Source organism: Pleurodeles waltl, chromosome 7, assembly GCF_031143425.1.
Source record: "Pleurodeles waltl isolate 20211129_DDA chromosome 7, aPleWal1.hap1.20221129, whole genome shotgun sequence".
Taxonomy (NCBI): Eukaryota; Metazoa; Chordata; class Amphibia; order Caudata; family Salamandridae; genus Pleurodeles; species Pleurodeles waltl.
In genome coordinates, this window is record NC_090446.1 from 299,789,407 (window position 1) to 299,807,674 (window position 18,268).

The window sequence follows — 18,268 nt, forward strand, 5'->3', positions numbered from 1 at the left end:
TGAAACGACTGAGCCTGTGCGCCTACACAACTTGGTGACCAAACAGTATGTGGATAACGATATAAAGACACGTCTACTAGATGTCCTGTAACATGGATCGAAACTATGTGCAGAACTGTAGCATGGAAGACTTGTATTGAAAGAGAAAAGGCTGTTTGACATAATCAGTAAAGCTAAACTTCCACAATTTAATTGCCATAGTAAGGTTCGTCTAACCAGCCACTACAAAACAGGTTACAAAAAAAACAACTTTCACAAGCACACACAGAGATGGATGTATCAAAAAGAAAAGGGTGAATTTATCAAGGACATTCTATTGGATGATCTTCTTCCAACAAACACATTATTTGATGGAGATGCTGCAACCAAACCAGACAAGCAGAGACTTGTACAAGAGCTTGCAAAAAACTTTCACCTGCAGAATTTCAGTTGGAGAAGGTGTCCTCATTGAAAACTGCTGTTGTGGACTACATGTCACAATTGCAAATGGTCAAGATTTCATCCATGTAAACCTTTGGAGAGGTTGTTCAAACTGTTCTACAGACATCAAAGTCAGTGTGTACCTTGCAAGAACTGCACATTGTCTTAGACAGTTATCTTGAACTATCTGTCAAAAAATGTGAGAGAATCAGACGAATATCTACAGGTGGAATACATGACCTTACCTGCAACAAAAATTCAACACTATCCATGTGCAACTTGATAAATTCTGATCATCAAAATCAAACAAGATAAACTTGAAGATGTTAACGCGCCAAAATATTGCTGATGCTTCAATGTACACTGAACGTCCAATTATTGCAAGTGGAATGATTGCCAATGAGAAGTTGGTGCCTGCAGAGAGATATTCAAAAGCTACAGGCAATATTGTTTGAGCACTTAGCATCAAATTGGAGGAAGCTGACCTTCGTGTTGTGCTACATTGAGTGGGCTGTTCGAAATGGTTCCAATTGAGTCATTGTCAAATAATACAGATGTTATTATTGTGCTACTTAGATTTATTGCAATGTTCTCAATTAAAGGATTGTCCGAGTTATGGATACGTTATGGAACAGGCAAGAAAGGACACTTAATTCGCCCATCATATTCTGGACAAGAAGCCTGACCCAGAGATGCCCAGTGTTCTTATCAAGGCACATATTCTTCGAGGTGATGACACTATGAGCAACATTGGAACATAACTTGGAGCTTTCACTGCTGAACCTGTGAAGTTTCTAAAAGGATTTGCTGAGACAGAAGAAGAATGTGACTTTAAAGACATAGAAAAATACCTTGTGTGTGTGTGTGTGTGTAAAATGAGTTTTGACTGTCATACATTTGACAATCTTCGATACAGTTAGCTCAAGAGATCAATCCCTCTATATGACCTTCCACCAATTTCATATTCTGTGCGTGGACACAATAAAAGAGCGTTCTACTTGATCAGAAGATGTGTAAGTATTTTGGGACATGCATATGTAGACAAAGATCTGTGTGAATTTGGTTGGGAAGATATTGATGGGGTGCTAAAACCTACAAAATTTCGAAATCCTCTACCCACAGAACTTACATGTGGATGTACTTGCAAAACCTGTGCTACAAAAAGATGTCCGTATCAATGTGCTCTTCTCAAATGTTCAGCTTTCTGCAAATGTACCACAAGCGAATGCCGAAACAAATAAATAAAGTAAACTATGAAAATGTGTCTAAAACAGGAGTTTTTTTCAAATTCGGATCATAAACATTGTTTGGTGTATACATAAGAGGATTAAAACCCATTATTATTTGTTTAATTTTTATATATGTCTCTACTTCCTCTATCATAGCCACCATTTTGGAAAATTGTTGAAGGGTTGCTCTCAGGAATTAATTTCTGTCTCTATAATTTACTTGACCCCCACAACCTATGTTTTGACACCAAAATGAAGTATATTGGTCTCATGGTTCCTGCAACATTACATCATCACTGAAAAACATCCACCATTTTTAAAAATGTCACCCAGAAAAGAAAAAATTATCCCAGATCTGCAATGTCTCCCAAAGCTGAATCGAGGTCCTTGGCTGCATTTCAAAACACTGTGGCTGTGAAAGTCTTTACTTTAAAATTGCACACAATATATGATAGATTGCCACACATTTTGGAGAGATTTATTGTTTTATATCAATCTTAGGGCTTTAAAATATACCTGTTGAAGAATTCAGCCTGTTATGTTCTGAAAGCACTGGTTAACACATTCACAGCAGATGTCTGTGCGTTTGTATGAAACTAGAGAGATCCAAATTTAAACCCAGGTGGGTGCAGTGGAGAATAGCGACTTTTATATTCATAGTGCTATAAGGTAGTGGCCTGTGACAGAAAGCACTGTGAATATGCAAGTTATTATTTTGACATTGTATTAAATGTAATATGAAATAGGCAGAAGCAATGGGCAGAGATTGTGGTTAGTACAAAACAAGTGCTTTTAGAATATATATTTTAGGAATATGTAATTAGACAGTGCCTAGTGCAAACCTCTTTTCAAAATTATATTTATCTCTTTCCATGCGCTTGATTGCTTGGTTTTACTCCTGCGAAAGTGTCACCCTAAGTGTCAGACTTTGGCAGTTGAATGCTATTCGTAAGTACACTGAAACCGTTGAAATGGCACACATCAGTAGTCTGAAAACCTGGCAGCCATGCACTTCTCCAGTTTACTACAACGCCTCAGCCAGCACTCTTTTCCATAAATGTGCTAGTATACTCACTTCACAAACTATATAATGCTGTTTGTAGCACAGTGCACCGATGCCTGAGGCAGAAGGCAAACATGCAAGACAGGAGCAGTCAGAACAATGTCTCCAATCCAGGGATTTCAGAAGGGACTGAATGAGATTGTATAATGTCTTTCCTTTTACCTCCTTTTCAGAATTCACCAACCTACATTCGTCCCTTGCAGTATAAAAGATCCCGCAGTGTCCACGCCGGGAGCCCTAAATCACAAAACATCTCTAGGCCTTTGACATTATAATTCTTGTGGTATCAACAGACGTACTGTTATCATTGCTTGAAGGAAACCGATTAACCCCACTCCCATACAGAGAACACAGGTTTATAGTGGTAGCTGATTTCTCCCAGGACATGACCACGAGATGAAAAGTGTTGTTGGCAGTGAGCTACCAACTTTGCAAATTAGATATCCAGATATCCATGATGGTGACCATCTACGTAAAGCATAAGAAATTCTAAGAACTGGGGGACCAAGGACAGTTTTTAGCCATGAACATTCCTAAGCAGTCCGTGCAAATGAGTTAAACAGGTGCAGCTCTTCCTTTGAGAAGGAGCTTTGCGAGCTGGAGGCACTGGAAGAGTTCATAGATGAACTGGAATTCTCTACCGTGATAATTCCTAAGCCACCCATGCAAAGGAATCAAACGGATGCAAATACTTCTGATAAAAACAAAGCCCAGCCTTCAGAAAGCATAGCCTGCCAGAAGCATCACCGTCCCCCAGACCACTCCATCTCAAATATTGGAATGTAAAAGACTGGAGTTCACAAGAAAATGGTCCGAGACAGGCGGTCTTTCCAAGATGGGAACACATTCAGATCGCCCATGAAAATCTGATTTGTTTAAATGACAACCTGAATTGCTTTTGCTAGACAGCGCCATAATGTATTAATTCCCCTTGCCACTGTAATTGACATGGCGATAGTTCATTCATTCGGTGGTTGAACTTGTTTGCAGAAAAGTTGGCTGTTCAACCCGCTGCATCCTCTGAACTGTCATGCTGCATATGATCTGGCCCACTACTCCCTCCTGTCATTAACCTAGGCCCGCCGGGACAGTCGGACAAGCAGGTGATTGGTCCTTTTGATATCACAGGCAGTTCCTAAACCAGTTCTGTTACTGCTGTGCCCTTCCCTATGACGCTACATGCACACATGCTACACATTTGCTTCACTATTATCGTTCAGGATGACAGGATGTAGGAGAGTATGCTCATCTGCTTAACAATAGAGTAAACGTTTTAAAAGTCTGAGTTTCAGGTCATCACACCATATTTATAGACCACTTCAATTAATGACCTTATCTCCATAGGTGTGAGAGAGCGTAGTATAAATATCATATATTATAGACGTGAAACACTTACATTTGGCAAAGCAATATTAATAAATAATAATTAAAATGCATTAATAAACGTGAAGATTTACTCATTTATGAACACTAATGTTGAATAATAATAATAATAATAAGATATGCATTATTACAATCAAAACTGTATTCATTTAAACGTGTATGTCTTAAGTTAGCATGAGTTGCGAACTAGCCGTGTAACTCTCATTTAAAGCTTATTTTTCCTGCTTTTTCTGTGTGCGGACTCGCAAATGACTATGACCCAGCTATTGTTCTTTCTGTATTAATTTGAAACATGAAGAAATCTTCCCATCCGCATGCTAGCAGTTTTTAGTATAAAAGATATGTGCTTCGAAACAGTAATGGACACTCTCAAGGACGATGAGACGAGGGGAAAAGAACTCCTGACCCCGAGACGTGTGCCAAGATGGTGAAGTAACCTCCGACGTACCACCTACGAAAAATGCTGATTATGAAGACCAATTGAAAGACAATTCAATATCAAGAAATAACAAATGCATTACTTAATGAATAATTTGATTGGTTACCAATGATGGGGTGTGGTTAATAACCAATAGAATTTTAGGGGAATGTATTATGGAAAAAGGGATAAAAACTCATGACACAAGAGACGAAGTTCAGTTAGGAAGGGATAACATCAATTGCATCCAGAAACTCTGTCACTCTATTTGGTGATTTGAGACTTAGACAAAATTATCATAGCCCATAACCCGCCCTATTATACTTTCCTCCATATGAGGAGAGTGTCCCTTGATTCCATTTAGATAGATTGACGGTGAACCATCTGATGTCCTGAAGACGAAGACTGATCTTGTATGCTGACTTAACTCGAGGAGGGTAATTATTATGCTAACAGAATCTATATGCCTTTCTTTCTAGGTACCAACTGCTGTATGTTTAATTAGGTATCTTAGTTAGATGTTTTCCAAATTGATGTTCTAAATTGTTTTTGCATGAAGCCCAACATGCTAATGCTAATCGGAGGTTAGATGAGGTATTCATTTGACGGACGGAACTGACGTGACTGACATGTAGCTATGCTGAACTGATATTCTGTTGTTTATCATGCACTATGGTCTATTCTCTTCTAACATATCTATTCTATGATTCTGATCATCGCATTGTTGAAAGTTCATCATGATTGCCACTTGTGATTATGTTTTTATGCTTCTTGGTTTTAATAATAATACGTTTATTATTAGATTGTAAGCAATAGGGAATAAATTCACAAAATCTTCCTTTAAGGTGTGGTTATTTGAGTCAGAAAAACAAATGAATGCGTCGAAGATTCTTTAATGGGTTTTGTGAAATATATGTTGATGGTTGGTAATTTCGTCTTACGGAGACTCACCACTGGGTTAAAAGGTTCATCGACCTAAAACGAGTCCTGATGTGTATAATTTAACATAGACGGGCGCGTTAGCAGTTCTGGTAGCAGAGTACGGTTTGGCCCTTGCGGGCCCTAGGACGGAGTTTTCATTGTTAATTTTGTTTTCTGTGATAATGAAATTTGGCAAAACGATGAGTGGCTAGGTTCACCATGGGCTTTCCTGGGATCTTGGAACCTGCCTAAGATGAGTTGGGAATGTTCTCGGCGCCATAGTATGTGTGGTTAGGATCTTTGCGCTTGCTCAAAGCTTTATGCCTCTTGCAGGAGATTGTGAAGAGTGTGTGTATTTAGGCCAAAATAAGTGTCGTTTAGCAGGAGTGGGCGTACTCCACAGTATGAGAGTGGAAGTCGGCGTACTTCATGTGAATACAGCGCTTATTGTTCAAAATTATCCACGTGGTTGGTAAAGGTACAAGCCTGTTGAGGTCTAAGACTCCGGAGTAGGATGAAAAATATGGTTTATGTTGTAATCTGTGCGATTTAATAGGTCAATCGGGCGTGGTTGACAAGTCAAGTTTGAGTCACAACGTATGTGTGAAACCTTCGATTGAGATTTGACAAGTTCTAAAGTGCACTAGACGGAGTCATTGACAAGTCGAGAGTAGGATTTGCGGCTCGAATTCTGCTTGCGTATGAGGGAACTGAGAAGGAGAGAGTAGCGGCCGAGGCTTCAAGTGAAATCTCTGTAAAGTTCTGGAGCAAATGTGTTACCCTTCTGTAGTAAATTGGCAGATTTGTATTGTCATTTAAGGTGTCTGCAATAAATCGCATTAGTTTGTATGAGTTATAAGAAGTTAGTGAGGTGTGGACAAGCCGCAAGACTTTGTCAGCTGCAGTGTGTATGAGTGTGACGTCAGTGGTGCCGCGCTGGGATAGGTCAGATGTTGAGAGGGGTCGCGCACGGATTGGCTGCCGTTCTTGAGAGGCAATAGGGTGAGCAAAAAGGGCAGGTGAAGAGTGTCCTGGGAACTAAGCCGTTTCCTGATTAAATCTAAAATAAAATGAATTTTGTTAAGGCATTCAAAAGCGCTTTGAGGGGAGATGTGTACATCGTTGCAACAGATGGGGAATCTACACCGCCCGAGGGTACTCCAGCTTATACAGTTATGGAGGAAAAAGGTGTTGCACCTTGTTTGTGGTTAAAACAATGGCGCAAGTTGACAGAAAAAGAAGGGTGTCTAGCGTTTCCGGAACATGGGACGTTCAATCAAAAGGTATTAGAAAACTTAAGGTGGATGTTAAGTACACAGAAACCACCTCCGAGACCGGCACAATACGAGGCTCTAGCGATCTGGGATCTGATGGCTCTTAAACATAGGCAGGAAAGGTTTCACAGGAGATTGACAAGAGCAGAGAAATCGTTTGCAGAAGCAAGATGGGATAACGAGAATAAGATGTGGAGACGGGGAATCGTAGATGGGTTAAAGCTGTTTCCAGCGATAACACAGGGAGAAGAGACACAGGGAAAGAAAGCTTCTTGCAAAACTAACAAAGACTCAGACAAAGTTAAAGAACAAAAAAGGACCTGGGAAGAGGAGGATGATTCAGAGGATGAGGAGTTTATGGATAGGTTACTGCATGACCGACCACCACCTTATGCGGTGAGTGACAATGTTCCGAGCACTAGCTTGGATCCTGGGAACCAGACACAGGAGAAGGGAGTTACTGATACGGTACAGACTAGCGATACAGCTTTGATACAGAATGGTGACAGTGTACCTACTGCACCAGACGCACCGATACAGTTACAACCTCCACCACAGATAAAAAGAATTTATCCCGATGTTCCAGTACTCAAGACTACTACGAACTTGGTGGTGCCGCCAGAACCGATATATACAAAACCAAGATTGGTTCAGATTGAGTCAACCCCACAGTTAGTGTCACAACCACCACAACTGATACCGGGGTATAACCCAGTAGCGGGTCCTTTGAAAGAACCTGCCCCGGGATTATTAGAGCAGACCTATGGTGTTGAAGCTCCTAGAAGCCTGGGATCAGGTCAGACACCTGCCGCAATATCACTACCTATCACTGTTGGTCCCCCAGTACCGTTATATGCCCAAGAGAGAACAAGGACATGTGAACAGGGAGTCATGACCCATGAAGCCATAAGAGGAGGGTCTATTAGAACTCCACAAATAATGGCCCAGGGAGGTCAGGTTTCTGAGCGATCAAGACCCTTAATGGACCTCAGTCCAATAGGGGCACCTCTTGAGGCAATGCGGCAAGCAGGTTTGGGAGTCTTGACTCCTCAAACCATGAGTACAAATACCTCATATACTCCAATGATACATACAGGGAACATTTCACTGCAGGGTTTTACAGTACAACAGTTAAATGAGTGGTTAGAGAAAACTTGTACATCACAAAAGGCTACAGCAACTACAGTAACCGAAGTCAATCCTGAAAAAGAAAAACCAGATGAATACTTGAATCTGGTACGGCTAGGTGCAGAAGCTGCTGAGTTGGTGGAAGGAACAATGGGGGTGAACAGGTTAGAATCTTACACTGAGGCAGAACTGAGATACTTATGCCCTAAGATTACCAAAGAAGTGGGAAAAATACACCAGAGATTAACGAATCTGGCAGACAAATACAACATCGATATTGGGAACACAAAACATTTGAAACGAAGCTACAGATTAGACTTCGACACAAAAGATTTTGAACACATGAGATCCGCAGGCATGAAGACACACCTGAAAGAATTGCTGCAGAGTGCGCAAATCTGGGGAGCATTAGAGAAATGGGAAAACCGATGGGCAAAGAAAAAAGACAAAGGGAAGAGGGATAGCCCAGGGTCTATTGAAACAGCGACCACACCCAATCTGGATTCAGTAAAAATCCTGCCCATGAGAGAAACAGCTGGTGGTGTTTTAGTCCATGTGCCATGGTCCAGGGGAGATATTTTGTCCTTTACAAACGATTACCCGAGGTTGAGAGAAAAACCGATCGAGTGGTATCAGCAGACAGATAGATTTGTGAAGCTCGCAAAATGTCTTTGGGAGGACTTGAATACTTTATTTGAGATTATTGTTCCACCAGATTTGTGGCTTGAGTGCAAAAGAGGGGTGGATTGGCCCACAAAGGAACCGGCAAGGGATAAAGCGACAGGAGCACCTTCTGAAGAGGTGATGAAATATTATCATAAAGTGATTGAGTTTTTGAAACAAAAGGTGTCACCGAAGGTGACCGATTGGCAGAAAATCGACCGGACTTCGCAAGAGGTTAAGGAGTCAATACATGCCTATTATGAGAGATTGTTAAAAGCATTTAAACATTACAGTGGTACTGAAACGATCGAGCCGAAGGACATGAATCATCTTGTGTTCAGATTTGTTGAAGGGCTGAGACCAGAGGTTGGTCAGATGATTAAGAACCATTTGATTTGTTGGCAAGCTAAACCGATTGACGAGGTGTTGCAGTATGCGAAATACTGTAGTGATGAAATTGAGCTAAAACAGAAAAAGCTGAAAGAAAAGGTGATGGTGATGCAGATAAGAGCTGCACAGGCTGGAATTCAGGGAAATGGTGTTCAGCAAATGATGCATCAGCAACCGCAAATGAACGGTGGGTTTCAGGTACAGCCGAGAGGTCGAGGTCGAGGCTTTGTGAATCGTAATTTAGACATGAATAATGTTGCTATTCAAAATGATGGGCAAGTAGTGAAGAGGATGTCACCATGTCACGCGTGCGGGAGCATGGGACATTGGAAACGGGATTGTCCAAATATGGTGCATGATGGTACAGTTCAGCAGAGCATGAATGTTGGGGCACAACAGAATCCACGAGGTCCAAGAATGAGACAACAAAATCAGAATTATCAAAATAATTTGACGCAGATGTCCGGGGTACAACCCATGCAGCAAATGCAGACGCCACGGTTCCAAACTGTGTCAGTACAACCAATGCAACAGCAGATTCCTATGGTGCCTAGACAGCAAATGCAGCTACCTCTAGCCCCGATGGGTCAGCAACAGGTGATGCTTCCTCAGCAGGTCACAGGTCAGGTGTCGAGTCAAAACAACACTGTACAACAATTCCCATTGCGAGGTGAAAATGAGACGAATGACGAATGGTCAGATGACAGTTCAGACAGTGAAGAATGTAGACTCGCAGCCTCATTAGAAGTAGATCAGAGAGGCCCATATGTAGAAGGAAAAGTGATGGGCTATAAGGTTTCATTTTTGGTTGACACTGGAGCTACACGCTCTACAGTCTGCAGTGTGGAAGTACCAAGGTTACCTTTATCAGGACGCACAATACGAGTGGTTGGTGTGGCTAATCAGTATTTGACAAATCCAATTACCGATCCAGTACAGGTTGAAATTGGAAATTTCCAAGGCCTGCATAGGTTTGTCGTATGCGACTCAAGTCCAGTATCCCTGCTGGGAAGGGACTTATTATGTAAAACTAAATGTTCAATTACCTGTTCCAACGATGGAATAGAAGTTCAGACAAACAGTGATGATGAAGGTGATGAAGACCAGCTCACAGGAGGAGGGGAGACGAGCGAAGATTACCCTCTAATTACCTTATTCCCAGTGTTCACACTAATCGACTTACCTGCTGACCTACAAGGGACCGTAACAGAGAGAGTGTGGGATTTGACAGGAAAGGAGGTTGGATTAATTAAAGGAGTTAAACCAGTCAAGGTGCAGATAAAACCAAATGCAGTATTACCACAAGTACCACAATATCACATGACTCAAGACGTACTCATCGAAGTGACACAGATTATTGCAGATTTTCTCAGGCAAGGAGTTTTGAAAGAAGTTTTGAGCAGTCCATGTAACTCACCTTTTATGGGTTTGAAAAAGCCCTGTGGGAAGATTCGGATTGTGCAGGATTTGAGAAAAATAAATGAAATTGTGATAAAATGCTGCCCTGTGGTTCCTAACCCAGCGGTAATAATGTTCCAAGTTCCTTGCGATGCTGAATGGTTTACCGTAGTAGACCTATGACAAGCATTTTTCTCAATACCACTGCATGAGGAAAGCCAATTTTTGTTCAGTTTCAAATTCCTAGATAAGGTGTACAGTTGGTGCAGAATCCCTCAAGGGTTTTCTGAATCGCCATCTATCTTTAATCAGATCTTAAAGAAGGATTTGGAACCTCTTGTACTACCTTTTAATTCAACTCTTGTGCAGTACATTGATGACTTGTTGATTGCATCCAAAACCAGAGACAGTTGCAAATATGATACCATTGCATTATTGAACCATTTGGGAAGAAACGGGCATAAGGTGTCACCTAAGAAGCTGCAGTACTGTCAGAAAGAAGTAAAATATTTGGGGCATCTAATTGAGAAAGGATCCCGAAAAATATCAAAGGAGAGAATAACAGCTGTCATACAAATGAATCCCCCAACAACAAAAAGAGATGTCAGAATGTTTTTGGGAATGGTGGGTTATTGCCGCCAATGGATACCCAATTTCTCAATCATTGCAAAACCCTTAATAAAACTGACAGGAAAAGATGTCAAAGATGAGCCATATACAATCACTTTGACAAAAGAAGAACTTGAGTCATTCCTTGAGCTGAAAGAATGCATGTGCAGGGCCACAGTATTAGGGATGCCTGATTATGAAAAACCTTTTCTGTTGTTTTGTCATGAACGTGATGCTTGTTCTTTGTCTGTTTTAACACAGGTCCACGGAGATGCAAACCGCCCTGTAGCATATTTTTCAGCTACTTTGGACCCTGTCGCAGCAGCCCTACCGGGTTGTTTGCGAGCAGTTGCAGCAGTTGGTCAAAGCCTTTCCAAATGTGAGGGCATAGTCATGGGATACCCTTTGACAGTTTTGGTTCCACATTCTGTTGAAATCTTGTTGACAAGAACGAAAACACAGCACATGACAAATGCACGACTTACCAAATATGAGACGATTATTTTGGGATCACCAAATGTTACACTGAAAAGAAGCACAGTACTGAACCCGGCAACTCTGCTTCCCAATGAAAATACAGAAATCAAAGAGGGGGAAGAATTTGAGCATGATTGTCTCGAGGTGACTGACCTCTGTACCAAACCTCGCCCAGACATACAGGACACCCAATTAAAAGAAAATGATTGCATTATGTTCGTGGATGGGTCCTGTTTAAGAGATTCAACTGGAACATTAAGAGCTGGCTATGCAGTGTGTACAATGTCTGGTATAGTCGAAGCCTCCTGGCTTGAAAAGGTATTTTCAGCACAAGTGGCAGAATTAATAGCTCTTACAAAGGCCTGCCATGCTGCTGTAAATTTGAAAGTTACAATTTATACTGACAGTAGGTATGGATTTGGAATTGTACATGATTTTGGTCAGATCTGGTCACAAAGGGGTTTCATGACCTCTTCCGGATCACCTGTGAAAAATGGAGAACAGATAAGAGATTTGTTACATGCAATTCAGTTACCTCTTGAAGTTGCCGTGGTAAAGTGCAGTGCTCACACCAGATCACAAGACTTTGTGTCAATGGGGAATGATTATGCAGATCAGGTAGCAAGATTTTGTGCATTAAATTGTATATCATTCAAAGAACAGTGGGAATTGCTACCTCAGCCTGAAAATGACACAACTTTGAATCTAGCATTACAAGTGGTTGATACTTTAGATGAGTTAAAGACACTACAAAACCGTGCTAACAAAGAAGAAAAACGCTCCTGGCAGAAAATGCAATGTACACAAAGAGCAGATGATGTATGGGTCTCAGATGATGGAAAATTGGTCTTACCTAATAGTCTACTTTCACAATTTGCCCGAATATATCATGGGCAAGCACATTTAGGAAGAGACGCCATGATCAGATCTTTTAAAGTTGATTGCTTTAATCCAAAATTCAGACATGCCGCAGAAATTACTTGTCACAGGTGCATTATCTGTCAACAGATGAATGCTGGAAAAGGAACAGTGGTAAATTTGAGCCACATTGGAAGAGCTGGAGGTCCATTTAATAGAATACAAATGGATTTCATGGAAATGCCTGTTTGTGGAGGATTGAAGTACGTGTTGGTGATTGTGTGTGTTTTCAGTCATTGGATTGAGGCATACCCTACACGTAGAAATGACAGTCTCACAGTTGCAAAACTATTACTGAGGGAATTAATACCACGATTCGGGTTCCCGGTTTCTATAGAATCAGATAGGGGAAGACACTTCGACAATGAGGTGATCAAGCTTCTGTGTGCAGCACTCAACATCGAGCAGAAGTTACACTGTAGCTATCGCCCTGAAGCATCAGGACTAGTTGAACAGATGAATGGTACCTTAAAATCAAGAATAGCGAAAATGTGTGCAGCAACAAACATGAAGTGGCCAGATGCATTACCGCTAGTACTGATGTCCATGAGAAACACACCAGATAAGAAAACAGGATTGTCCCCCCATGAAATCCTCATGGGTAGAGCAATGAGGCTACCAGCGGTACCTGCAAATGCACTAGTGAATATTACAGATGATATGGTGTTGGATTACTGCAAAAATTTAGCTGACGTGATACGCTCTTTCTCTCACCAGGTAGAAGCTAACACGTTACCACCAATCGGCGAACCAGGACACTCTCTGCAAGCTGGAGATTGGGTGGTTGTCAAGAAACACGTAAGAAAATCGTGTCTTGAGCCGCGTTGGAAAGGGCCATATCAAGTGATATTGACAACCACTACTGCTGTGAAGTGTGCCGGGGTTCCCAACTGGATACATGCCAGCCACACAAAGAAGGTAACATGTCCTGTTGAAGAGGAACTTGAAAATTCCGGTACAGCAACTTCGAGAGAAGAAGTCTCAGAATCAGAGATCAGTCAAGAAAGATCTGAGACTACAGGAGAGCCCGCTGAGAACAGCCGCGTCCCTCACACTATCAGAGAGTTCGAGAGAGGTGACGGAGTGCCAATCTCAGTGGAGGCAGCAGGAGAACAAAGACAAGGAGAGGTTCTCCCAGAAGCAGACGAATACAATTCAGAACCAGAATACAGTATTGAACAAGAAGGAGAGAGAGACGGAATAGTGACAAATCCAAATCAAAACGAATCAGACTCTTCTGATCGAATTCCAAGCCTATCGAGAGAAAACACCATATCACAAGAGGAGGGTGCTGTCCAACGTCCTGAAGGAAATCACCGAAACAAGACACATAGAGGTGATACATGGCCAGAAAAGTCGCCTTTTAGAATAAGAAAATTAACGAACGAGACAATAATAGAAGAAAGCGATACCTCACAGGTGGATGATCTGAGTGAAGGGGAACAGCAAGGTGAACGAAGATTAAAAAGAAAGAGAATAGCAAACCGAAGGTACACAGGTCCTGAATGGGCATATGCTACAACCTCTGAATGGCAACAAGAATTCTTGGCATTGTGTTTTGATCGAGAAGTACCTGGCCAATACTACGGTACCTGAAGGAAAACAACAGGAAAACTCTGCAGAAAATATATCAAAAGAAAAGAGACTTTATAAACCTACCGGAAAGAGACAATTAAACCTGGATTTGACTTATAAGAAACCTGATTACGACAAGCTGCTATCCTGAATTGACAAAAAGGGTCCTGGAGTGAGAAAAGACGCTGTAAATACGCAGAAAGAGTTTGCCATCTTAAGTTGATTGTTGATCTGCTATTCTGATTCTATACAAACATGGCTTATAGCAACAAAGGAAGTAAAGTGTGTGGTTGGTTAGGACTTATGATAGGTGTTGTATGCGCAATAATAATTGTGGGAGTGATTGTGGGAATGCCGTGGAGAGAGAGTGAAACTATGAATGCAACTTCAAAACCTGAGACTACCACTACAACTAATAAATTATCACCGTGGGAGAAATTGGAACAAGATACTAAACATCTTCATGAGGGAACTAATACGAAGAGGGAACTTTCTACTAATGTCTTCTATCGCTTATTAAATGAGTATGTGGAAACTATGGATACGAGAGATTGTTATGTGTGTACTAAAATTCCTTCATCTGTGCAGGAGGGGGTTACTTATCATATTCTCCCTCTTACTTATGGAATTAGCTGCAGCCTGTTACTAACGAGATTCTATAATCAAGAGCATGTACAATACTTCTATTCGAATCTGGATGTTGTGTTTTCTTTTGTGCCTGTAATTGAATTCCTAAATAAGCTAGCTAAAGAGCATGATATAAAATTAGTCAGAGGATTCTTTGAGCCAACACTAACATTTGGAACTGCTTATGCACACCGCAACAATTTAACATGCTTACTGTCTTCTGTAGAGAAAAGCTTTTTAGATCACACAGATGATAGACGCAAAGCACTAAAAGAGAAATTAGAAAAAGGTTTAGAAAAACGTACTTATGCAAATGATTATGCTTTCACTGCCATTAAAACACAAGGCAAGTTAGCTATAGATGCATTACACGTAGGTAGGCTATGTTTATACAGACCAAAATCTGATCAAGACAATTTGTTTGTGGGTACGAGTGAATGTAGGCATGTGTTTTTCTTTCAGAGTAAATGGACCTTCATGTTAAATGGACAAGACCCAGCGATTCCTGGAATCTATTACATCTGTGGGTTAAATGCATATTATCGTCTCCCAAAGGGATGGTATGGGACATGTTATTTGGGAATAGTTTTCCCAAAGATATACCAGATTGATGACTTAAAACAGATACCTAAATCTTCTGAAATACAACATTCTAGACAAAAACGAGAATCAGTGGCTGCTGTCATTGGTGACATATTTGGAGCAATAATCCCATCAGTTGGGGTTATCTTAAATTCTATGAAAATTCAAAAGTTGTCTACTATTGTGGATAACATGCTGACAAACTTTACAGGAGCAATATTATTAATGGATACTGAACTCGCTGCAGAAAGAGCTATGACTCTTCAAAATCGGCTTGCTTTAGACCAGAGGTCTCCAAACTTTTCAATGTTGCGCCCCCCAGTTGAAAAATAAAAATCATTGGGCCCCCCCTCAGAATTTTTCACAATTATTTTATAAAAATGACAATGTTTAAATATGTGTAAACCTATTTAAACAGTGCAGTTAAGTACTGTTACCTTTTTAAAACTGCAATAACATGCTTCTGCTTAAAACAAAGGCCTGTTATCTGTATAATATTTATTTTTGGCCAGAGTCTGGGGCCCCCCCTGGGATCACTTGAGGCCCCCTAGGGGGGCCCGCCCCCCAGTTTGAAGACCTCTGCTTTAGACATTCTTTTAGCAAAGAATGGAGGTGTGTGCAAAATGCTTAATGAGCGTCACTGTTGTTCCTATGTACCTGATAATAGTAAGGAAATTAGAAACATGATTACTAACCTGACTAGAGATAGTACAGATTTGAAAGAACTGAAAGAACCTGGAGTTTGGGAAAAGTTTGGAAAAGGAATTGCCCGGGTAGGAAACTGGTTTACCAATATTTGGAATGGTGTTCTTGCAAAAATTATGTTGGGCCTACTAATTGTTTTAATTTGTCTATTAGGATTATGGGGAGCATGCAAAATTAACGACAAAATTAGAAGAAACTTGTCAAAAAGAGTCAAACAGAATGAAGAAAGTGAAAGAGAAAAAATGTTCAATGAAATATGGGAAAGTTCACATAAAGGGCAAGATGTTGAAATGCGCATTATGCGCAAGGTGAAAAATTGAAAAAAAATAATAATAATTGTGTGATGACGTGCGTCATCAGAGGAGGGACTGAGAGAGCGTAGTATAAATATCATATATTATAGACGTGAAGCACTTACATTTGGCAAAGCAATATTAAATAATAATTAAAATGCATTAATAAACGTGAAGATTTACTCATTTATGAACACTAATGTTGAATAATAATAAGATATGCATTATTACAATCAAAACTGTATTCATTTAAACGTGTATGTCTTAAGTTAGCATGAGTTGCGAACTAGCCGTGTAACTCTCATTTAAAGCTTATTTTTCCTGCTTTTTCTGTGTGCGGACTCGCAAATGGCTATGACCCAGCTATTGTTCTTTCTGTATTAATTTGAAACATGAAGAAATCTTCCCATCCGCATGCTAGCAGTTTTTAGTATAAAAGATATGTGCTTCGAAACAGTAATGGACACTCTCAAGGACGATGAGACGAGGGGAAAAGAACTCCTGACCCGAGACGTGTGCCAAGATGGTGAAGTAACCTCCGACGTACCACCTACGAAAAATGCTGATTATGAAGACCAATTGAAAGACAATTCAATATCAAGAAATAACAAATGCATTACTTAATGAATAATTTGATTGGTTACCAATGATGGGGTGTAGTTAATAACCAATAGAATTTTAGGGGAATGTATTTTGGAAAAAGGGATAAAAACTCATGACACAAGAGACGAAGTTCAGTTAGGAAGGGATAACATCAATTGAATCCAGAAACTCTGTCACTCTATTTGGTGATTTGAGACTTAGACAAAATTATCATAGCCCATAACCCGCCCTATTATACTTTCCTCCATGTGAGGAGAGTGTCCCTTGATTCCATTTAGATAGATTGACGGTGAACCATCTGATGTCCTGAAGACGAAGACTGATCTTGTATGCTGACTTAACTCGAGGAGGGTAATTATTATGCTAACAGAATCTATATGCCTTTCTTTCTAGGTACCAACTGCTGTATGTTTAATTAGGTATCTTAGTTAGATGTTTTCCAAACTGATGTTCTAAATTGTTTTTGCATGAAGCCCAACATGCTAATGCTAATGCTAATCTGAGGTTAGATGAGGTATTCATTTGACGGACGGAACTGACGTGACTGACATGTAGCTATGCTGAACTGATATTCTGTTGTTTATCATGCACTATGGTCTATTCTCTTCTAACATATCTATTCTATGATTCTGATCATCGCATTGTTGAAAGTTCATCATGATTGCCACTTGTGATTATGTTTTTATGCTTCTTGGTTTTAAGAATAATACGTTTATTATTAGATTGTAAGCAATAGGGAATAAATTCACAAAATCTTCCTTTAAGATGTGGTTATTTGAGTCAGAAAAACAAATGAATGCGTCGAAGATTCTTTAATGGGTTTTGTGAAATATATGTTGATGGTTGGTAATTTCGTCTTACGGAGACTCACCACTGGGTCAAAAGGTTCATCGACCTAAAACGAGTCCTGATGTGTATAATTTAACATAGACGGACGCGTTAGCAGGTGCATTCGTGTTTACCTTTGACATTTTACAAAACACTCTATCGTGGTTTTCCTAACCCAGTTCTTTCCTACTGTCTGACTCATTGCAGTCCCCATTCTGTCAGCACTCTGCACCCCCACTTGTCCAGTTGCGACTGTCTGTGTAATCAGCCTTCCGGCCATTACTCAGTACTACTCATCCTTTGCACAGACATCCATGCAACACACCCAGAGGCGACCATCCCCTCCCACAGCCACATTACCCTCTTCCTCTTCCTATCTGCCTGGCGCTCCTAACGCGCAGCTTCCACACATCCTGCAACTCTAGTCACAGGGTTGCATCCCACGACTCTTTACACCCCATCTGACACTTTGCTGCATTCTGCACAATGATTCACCTAGCTGGACACCTCAGTTCTGTATTTGACCAGAGTACTACTTCTTATTCAATTCATCCCTCCACATTCCCTTCCCCAGTCGCCACCACCTGCAGGTGATGACACACATTATATCTGACAGTATACCCAGGTATCTGATAGCCGCAGATTCTTTACCCTTGAATGTTCTCCAAGCATCGGATGGGATCCGATCACTTTTGGTGAGCAGTACTCCTGTGCACCAGTAAGTGCCATTGTATGGCTCCACGTGGCATTATCCGTGCCTGAAG